Source organism: Alligator sinensis, unplaced genomic scaffold, assembly GCF_000455745.1.
Source record: "Alligator sinensis unplaced genomic scaffold, ASM45574v1 scaffold1625_1, whole genome shotgun sequence".
Lineage (NCBI taxonomy): Eukaryota > Metazoa > Chordata > Crocodylia > Alligatoridae > Alligator > Alligator sinensis.
This window is the reverse complement of record NW_005843507.1, coordinates 26322-32431: the sequence shown is the minus strand read 5'-3', so window position 1 is coordinate 32431 and position 6110 is coordinate 26322.

The following is a 6110-nucleotide window of genomic DNA, read 5'->3' as shown; positions in this document are numbered from 1 at the left end:
AAATAGGTACTTTGCGTCAGTCTTTCATCAGTCCTACAGGACGCCCATGCCCGCTACAGGGCCGGGAAGTCCGGGTGAGGGTGATCCCCTGCCCTCCATTAATGCTGACTTTGTGAAGGAACATCTTGAGAAGCTGGATACCTTCAAGTCAGCTGGCCCTGACAATCTTCACCCCAGGGTACTCAAGGAGCTGGCGAGCGTCATAGCCCAGCCTCTAGCACGGATCTTTGAAAACTCTTGGCGCTCTGGTGTAGTGCCCGAAGACTGGAAGAAGGCCAATGTGGTGCCTATCTTCAAGAAAGGGAGGAAAGTGGATCCGGCTAACTATAGGCCCATCAGCCTGACTTCTATCCCGGGGAAGATCTTAGAAAAGTTTATTAAAGAGGCCATCCTTAATGGACTGGCCAACGCCAACATCTTAAGGGATAGCCAGCACGGGTTTGTTGCGGGTAGGTCTTGCTTGACCAATCTCATTTCCTTCTACGACCAGGTGACCTATCACCTGGACAAGGGAGAAGAGATTGATGTCATATATCTTGACTTCAAAAAAGCCTTCGATCTGGTGTCCCATGATCGCCTCTGGGAGAAACTGGCCAATTGTCGCCTTGGGTCCTCCACGATCCGCTGGCTGGAAAATTGGCTCCGGGGTCGGACCCAGAGGGTAGTAATCGATGGAAGTCACTCATCGTGGTGTCCTGTGACCAGTGGGGTCCCCCAAGGCTCTGTCCTTGGACCCATACTGTTCAACATCTTCATTAATGATGTGGACACTGGAGTCAGAAGCGATCAGAACTGGCCAAGTTCGCCGATGACACCAACCTCTGGGGCAAAGCATCCACACCAGAAGACAGGCAGGTTATCCAGGCTGACCTGGACAGGCTCAGCAAGTGGGCGGACGAGAATCTGATGGTGTTCAACGCCGATAAATGCAAGGTTCTCCACCTTGGGAAAAAAAACCCGCAGCATCCTTATAGGCTCGGCAGTGCTATGTTGGCTAGCACTATGGAAGAAAGAGACTTGGGGGTCATCATTGACCACAAGATGAACATGAGCCTGCAATGCGATGCGGCGGCTAGTAAAGCGACCAAAACGCTGGCTTGCATCCATAGATGCTTCTCAAGCAAATCCCGGGACGTCATTCTCCCCCTGTACTCGGCCTTAGTGAGGCCGCAGCTGGAGTACTGTGTCCAGTTTTGGGCTCCACAATTCAAAAAGGATGTGGAGAAGCTTGAGAGAGTCCAGAGAAGAGCCACGCGCATGGAGGTTGAATGGTCACAAACTACTTCAAGATCGTTTCAGGCTGGACATAAGGAAGAATTTGTTTACTGTCTGAGCCCCCAAGGTCTGGAACAGCCTGCCACCAGAGGTGGTTCCAGCGCCTTCATTGAACACCTTCAAGATGAAACTGGATGCTTATCTTGCTGGGATCCTATGACCCCAGCTGACTTCCTGCCCTTTGGGCGGGGGGCTGGACTCGATGATCTTCCAAGGTCCCTTCCAGCCCTGATGTCTATGAAATCTATGAAATCTATTTGTGCCCTGGGCACTAACAGGCAACTGTTTTCTCCCCAGAGTCTCACAATCACAAGGCAGATAAGTATCTTTGAAAACAGCATGATTTTAACGCCAGATTCATGAATCTAGGCATCTGGTTCATGATCGTGTGCTTCTTCTCTGTATGCTCCACCACATTTCTTCACTCCTTTCTTTGCTTCCATTGGGAGCAGTAACATTTTACCAGTGGTTTGTCGCAGGGTTACAGCTTTTTTAGCTAACCATGAGAAACGTGCCAGACATCTCTACACAGGATTAGTAGGCCTACAACTTTATTTTCCCAAGACAGAAAATACATTTCTTAGCACTATGCTAAAACAACCAACTAACCAACCAACCAAAAACGATTAAATATTTAATTGAGCTTAAAATATGCAGCCTACTAGAAATATTTTATGCAATGTATTACCTGGCATTTTGTGCAGCAATGTCCTGAAACGCAAGTGACCCCTGGCGCAAGCGTACAATTGGACTGGCAACAGCCATTGTCACGGCATACCTGTAAGCACACAACGCGATACCGTCTCATTAACTACATCATGTGGGCTGTCCTTCAGAGAAGGTGGCATTGCCATCTTTTATTTCATTTGATATTCACTGAAGTAATGACGTGTACTAATATCATTTCTTCAGTCCACTGAAGAAGAGCTTGGGTTGTAATTGTGAGCCCTGCAAGACGGCTGGAGTCACTTGGAAACAATGCGAGATTCAGTCAGGGCTGAGCGCACACACAGGACAGCTCGGCAAGGGCTCAGCGGTTCAAGACCAGAAAGGCCATTAGCAACACTTGCTGACTTTCTGCCACGTAGAAGTTAATCAGATCTACATGGATATTCACTGGCCACTGAACGACTCTTCTCTTTCTGCAGAGCTGTCCCACTTGTTGACTTCCCTAACCCCTCAGTCCCACAATACAGGAAAGCTGATAGTCTGAAAAGTCTCTTACATTAGCAAAACCACTTCTTTTTCAAAAATTAAACAGAAGAAGAATCCTCTCAGTCGATATCACGTGAGATTTCAAGTTACGGCTGATAAATAAATTGGGAAATTGCAATACAGATCTTAGCTTGTCCAAAATTTAAAGCACTTGTAAACAGAAATGTCTCATAGAAAGCATTAGACAGTCTTCAGAAATATCACCATTTTGCTACTTACACTAGATATGCAGTGCTAAAGAGCCCCTCTCATTCACAGACCTTAAGCTACTGTGAAAAGGAACGGTCAAAAGGATGAATTTTACACATGGAAAGTGCGAGGGTCTTGTATCTGTGTTGGTAGTCCAACACAGATACAAGACGAACTATTGCTAAACCTTCCTGGAGAGGTACCTTTTTAGATTTTTATACCTCATGCCTTCTCTAGGTAGCTCAGTCCATTGTCCACGCTTCTTATAGTTTGGAAGGGTGGGTTTTTTTCCCAAGATGTAATCTAAATCTGGCTGCCGGCTAAACCCTGCCTGCCAACAAAGAACAGAAGTTCAAACTTTCCTTTAAGGAGCCATTCAAATACTTGAACTGCTGTCGTGTCCTCTTTCCTCCTGCCCATATGCACCTCTCTCTCTCAACCTTTCCTTGTAAAGCTTGTGTTCCAGCTCCTTGTCATCTCTGCTGCTTCCCTTTCCTTTCTCTTCGCCTTCTCAGAGGTTGATGCCTAAGCAGAGCTGTGCAGGGTGCTGCTAGCATCTCCTGTATCTTGCCAATAATACTTATTTGAAGGCTGGCCCAACTGCCTGTGCTTTCTTTGCGAATAGCATCACACTGCTAACTCACATTTGAGATGAGATCAGGGACTCAGCAGGGCAGGAACTGAGTCAAGACCAGACGCAGGTGATTTCTTTCAGTCCGATGCCGTCGCATCTGGTTTGTACTGCCCCTCACAGGAGACCATTCCCCTTGTTCCAATCACACACTTTTGTTAATGCAAACTACAATCATTTCAGTTTGCTGGACAACTCCGTCTAAAACACATGGAGCTGCCACCCAGCAGTTAAAAACGGCCCTGAGGTCTCAGGTATTCCCATACAGTATGCAGACAAAATATAAGTTTACTACATCCAACTCAAATGCAATCTGCTCCTGGTATAACTGAACAGATTCTGCTACGAAAGGTTCCTGTAGAGCTCTGAAAGACGGAATTGATTTTGTGCCCCCATAATCCTCTGTGTATTCAAGTTTATATATTAGAAATAAAAAGAAAGGGATATTTTAGGTGTCTGACTTTAATTCATTTCAAAGGAGAGCTGTGGAGCTGGCAGATTTAGGACTGTGTGTATTCCTTAAGTGAGCACACTCTATCTCTTAGACAATATTTCTGAACTTGAAAGAAAACCAAGGGCTTAATAATGTTACTGCAACAAAACTGTCAAAGCAAAGTCCTACTGTACTAACCTTATCTCTACCACAATCGCATTCTTCGTCTTCTTCCAAGAGACCATTCCCACACTGATTATATGTGAGTGTAGCTACAGGTGGCATGTTAAGTAGACAATTTAATTTTCCCATCATCAACCTGTCATAGAAGTCAGCAGCAGAGCAGTTACTGAACTCTGTGCACTCTCTGGAATAAAGTATATTCATTAGGAACAATGGTATAAAATACGTAAAACAACCAAGTGAGCCAGCGAGCAAGAAGCAACAAACACATTACTTCCCATGAAGACTGTTATCAGACAACTCAAGAAATATAGATCCCTACTGAACAAAAGGATATGGAGGGCAGACCTCCTTAAACAGGGATGGAGAACCAGGGAAGCAGGTCACAGTAAGGACGAGGCAGAGCAAAAGACAAGCTGGTAGAAGACAATTAGAGTTAAGGAAAACAGTTGCTGCGCTGGCCTGCAGGGATCTGTGCTGGGCCCAATTTGTTCAACATTTTAATTGATGACCTGGAAATGAGGGTGTGCAGTGAAATCTCCCCAATTTTGCAGAGGATACCAAATTATTCTGGGTAATCGAGTCTCAAGCTGATGGAGAGGAGATGCAGAAAAATCTCACCAGGCTAACGGAGTGGGCAAAGAAATGGCAGATGAACTTCAATGTTGATGTGTGCAAGGTAATGCACCTGGGGCAAAATAACTTCATCTAGGGGCTAGGGGCAGACATTACACATAAACCAGTATAAGCGATCAAAAACTGTTTAAACCTGTAACAGAACAGATGTTCAGTGCACATAAACCAGTTTGAAAATGGCTGAAACTGGCTTGTGATAAACCTGGTTGAATGTAGTCTCAGACTTAGCTGATTTGGCTCAAACCGGTTTATGCAATGTCTGTTCTGGACCCCTTCCTGGTTTAAGTTAAACCAGAGTCCCCCAGCATCCCAGATGCTTTGCAGTCCTGGGCGGGGCTCTCTGCTCCAGAAAGCAGGGCTGGCCCCGCCCCCTTGCTACCTCACTGGTGCTCTGACAGGGACTGCAGGCATAGCAGTGTCTGCCTGGCTTCCCTGTGCCCCTGCTCCCCGCTCCCTGCTCCAGCAGGGATTTCCCACTCCCCTCTCCCATAGCACGGACTGTAGCCAGCATGTGGTATGCTAGCTAATGCTGAGAGGTGTCTGTGTTAGAAAGACAGGACAAAGGCAAGCAGGACTGTGTCCCCTTAGGGCTTTTTGGAGCTAATCAACAGGTAGCTGGTAACATCCCTCCATTCCTTGCTTGGAAAAAGTTGTCTAATGAGAGCTTGAACTAAAGAGGGGCTTTTGTTTTCTTGATGGGATGCTAAGTGCTATCAACTCCCTGTGTAACTCCCTGCTGTGTGACTAAATGCGGTGCAACTCCCCGCTGGCACCCTCACTTGTCAGGAGCAGCTGGAGGAGGGAGGGAACCCCTCCCTGTGGTGAGGGAGCCCCTCCCTCATTGGAGCGTTCAGACACTCCTGACCACACCCCACTCAGTTCAGCACTCTGGAAGGGAAGGGAGGGCTGCTCTAGTGCCCCCCAGCTTCTAGCCTGAGCCACTGTAGGCATATGCCTGCCTTTCTTCAGTCTAGAGGGGGTGTCTATACGGTTACAAACCAGTTTGGCATAGCCAGAATAAATTAACCTGAGAAGATTGAATCAATTCAAGCTCAGGCTTTTTGAATGTCTGTCCATAGCCTATGTGCACAAAGCTGGATTCTGAACTAGCTCATGACTCAGGAGAGAGACCTTGGAAAGAGACTAGCTTATGACGACTCAGGAAAGACACCTCAGTGTGATTGTATATAGTTCAGCTTGCAATGATGACCAAAAAAGCCAATAAAATGTTGAGCATCATTAAGAAGGAAATTGAAAATGAAACAGAGAACATCATCGTGCCATTATGCAAAGCCATACTGTGCCCACATTTTAAATACTGTGTGCAGCTCCCATCCCTGTCAGTGGCATTTTTTGAATGGTTCTATTATTTTGTGTGTCTGCCCTCTCAGTTATTTAATATCCTCATGCAAACAGCCTGGAAAACAAAAAGAAGGAAACCAAAGTATTAGTAGAGGATATAAAACTGGACACACAGGGAATATGGAAACAATATGCGATAGCAGTCCTGACTGTAAAACTGGGCTTGAAGGACGTACCGTGTTCAGG